The sequence below is a fragment of the Nicotiana attenuata genome, chromosome 2, assembly GCF_001879085.1.
Source record: "Nicotiana attenuata strain UT chromosome 2, NIATTr2, whole genome shotgun sequence".
NCBI classification, from domain to species: Eukaryota; Viridiplantae; Streptophyta; class Magnoliopsida; order Solanales; family Solanaceae; genus Nicotiana; species Nicotiana attenuata.
The window spans coordinates 20,094,277-20,097,686 of NC_031990.1; positions in this window are offsets into that span (position 1 = coordinate 20,094,277).

Consider the following 3,410-nt stretch of genomic DNA (forward strand, 5'->3'; position numbering starts at 1 on the left):
AACCAATTCATAGTAAAGTCTTTTTATTTCCACCTTGTTTCTTTTCCAAACGATGAATTAATTTTGTCATTTGAAAGTTAATCATGTAATTCAGATATTAGTGCCAGAATGAACAGGAGACGTCCTCTTCAATATCACCCTAAACATAAGTGGGCCCTCTCTTATGTAACCCTCACAGTAAAGAGTTGGTTCTAGAATAACTCATGCCCGGGACCTAAACGCTATCAGGGAAAAATACATCTGAAACCTTGTATAACTAGACGCAAAAAATAAATTTTCCACAATGCTTAAACTAAAAGCACTTTTCATATATAACAAATGTGCCAAGCGGCACAAGTACAAGAAGTAGAAAAGAAAACAACAAAGGAAAAAAGAAAGCAAGAAACTAAACTACTGCATCCCCAAAACTTGGGGGAAGCGAAACATTTGCGCCCCCGAGAGAAGTAGGAGGACCTGCCGGCGGCTCGGAGCCTTGAACTTCATTGTCATCCCCTTCAAGTTCCTACTCAATTCTGGAGAATGCGGAACCAGAACCAAAAGAGTCAGTTGCATCAGGTTGGACTGGAAGGCCCCTCAAGGCAGTTGACTCATATATACGGTAAAAATCAGAAAGCCCGATTTTATAGCCGTTGTAACGCTTCGCAAGCGCGTGTCCAAAGGCTTGAGGCATGGCTCGAGATTCGACCGAGGGTTCCTAACGTTCAACCTCGGGGCAGTGCAAATTGATTATTATTATGGGAAAGCGGGAAGTTCCCAAGGCGTATGATCAAAGGTCACAAAACCTGCAAGAGAAGCACCAGTCTGTACCAAACTAGCGAATAGCTATACCAGCTATATTTTTTTTTAATAAATGCATCTGTACCATGTTGAGATTTCCCCTCATATATAAAAGGGATCCTTGTTATTTTGTAACACACACGATATACAACATTCAATACAAGAACATTCTCTGCTCTCTAACTTAAACACATTCTCCCTTGATTCTATTTTTTACATTTATTGCTTACATTTACTGTGTTCTATTAATTGTTCTTCATTTATTGCTCCTTATTAGTCATAAAGAGCCTTTATCAAAGCTCTCAAAATTGTTAACCCTTCATCGGCTGTCCACCGCTCTGTACCTAGTTCGACCTCGAGCCCCCGTATAACCTGGTTCGAGGCCCCGATTCTCAGCCACTCGGTTTGTTTAAACATATTGCTTTCGAGTTCTTATCTTGTATTCCAGTCTCACACTTAGCATTTATTGCTTCACAACTAGCATAAATATAGATCACGTATTTTTAGAACCACAAAATTAAATCTAATTGTAATTATAATTTTCAAGGTAAACAGTTTCGCACCCACTGTGGGGATAAAAATAATAGTGATTGTTTTCTTGCTTGTTTACTACGTAATGCAAGTTATCTTTCACGCTTTTTCTTGTCGAAAGCATCTTTTGATTTCAGGTTAGAATGTCAAAATCAGTGAATGCACAAGAGAACAACGGTCCTGAGGACCATGGAGAGAATGGTGTAGCTGTTCCAGGTATTGGTGTACCACCACAAAACCCTGAGGATGCACCAGAGCCAATCCCCGCGGATGTGGTTTGATGCGATGCCCAACACGTCGATATAAGCTCCCACACTAACAGGAGCATACGCCATGGAGACTAACAAGAAGCTCAGAAAACCCCAGCTCGGGAGGAACAAGAGGTTAGCGTTAACGTTATTTTTGAGATGTTGCAGGCACAACAGATGGCAATTGCTCAACTACAAAGCCACCAAAAAACCCCAAGTACAGCGGCCCCGAAAATAGCCCTTCGGACCAAGCAGGTACCTGAAAGGTCAAACAATAACGGGTTAGCAGCCAACCCCGCTATTATAAAGATGCTCAAGGACTTCACAAAGAGGATTGAGTCAGGCAAAAAGATTATAGAAGCCAACGACAAAAAGATAGAGACCTACAACTCAAGGGTCGATCAGATTCCGGATGCAGCCCCGATCCTGAAGGGTGTAGATTCAAAGAAGTTCGTGCAAAAGCCGTTCCTACAAAATACTGCTCCAAAGCCCATCCCAACGAAATTCAGAATGCCCGATCTTCCGAAGTACAACGGGACCTCGGACCCCAACGAGCACGTCACTGCTTACACTTGTGCGGTGAAGGGCAACGACCTGAGGGACGACGCGATCGAATCCGTCCTACTAAAAAAGATCGGAGAAACACTCTCGAAAGGGGCTATGATGTGGTATCAAAACCTAGCTGCGAATTTAATAGACTCATTTCCCGTGCTGGCAGATTCTTTCGTAAAGGCACATGCCGTTGCCATCAAGGTGGCTACAAGGAAATCCGACGTTTTCAAAATCAAACAAAAAGAAAACGAGATGCTCCGGGAGTTCGTATCTCGCTTTCAAATAGAGAGAATGGAATTACCACCAGTCTTCGATGACTGGGCAGTACAGGCCTTCACCCAAGGTTTGAATGAACGAAGCTCGGTGGCTTCAAAGCAGCTGAAATAGAATTTAGTTGAATACTCCGCCATGACCTGGTCAGATGTCCACAACCGATATCAGTCAAAGATTAGGGTCGAGGATGACCAACTGAGATCCCCCTCGGGCTCGGTATATCCAAGCAAACTCCTGGCAAAGGAGCCAAAGCCAAACAAAGAAAGATACCAACCATACACCGATGATAGGAGAAACGCCCCAAGGCGTAACATACCCCGAAATGATCAAAGAACAGAACGGGGTCAGAATCCTTAGGGACTCATGAGCAGAGCCTGATTTGACTGACATACAGGACCGACAGAGGCACCCCGCCTGTTGGAATACAACTTCAACATTGATGTTTTAGAAATCGTATCTGCCATCGGTAAACTCAGAGACACCAGGTGGCCAAGACCTGCACTATCAGACCCGTCGCAGAGGAACCCAACTTAGTGTGAGAATTTCACGACACACACGGTCAAAGGACCGAAGATTGCAGATAGCTCTGAGAAGAAGTAGCCCGGCTGCTCGGCAAAGGGAACCTCCGAGAGTTCCTCAGCGACCGAGCCAAAAATCTGTTCCGAGAAAGAGAAGCGAATAGGAAAAATGAAACGAAAGAACCACAACATGTCATCCATATGATTGTTGGGGCAGTCGACATCCCACAGGAACGCACTGTCAAATAAACAAAAATATCCATCACCAGAGAAAAGAGAACTCGAGGTTACATACCCGAGGATGCTCTCACATTGAGTGATGAGGACATCGAGACCCTGTATTAGCCTCACAACGACGCATTGGTAATATCCTTTCTTGTCAACACATTTCAAGTTAAACGTGGTCTTGTGGATCCAGGTAGCTCGGCCAACATCATCAAGTCGAGGGTGGTGGAACAGCTCGGACTGCTCGACCAGATCGTGCCCGCCTCTCGAGTCCTCGACGGATTCA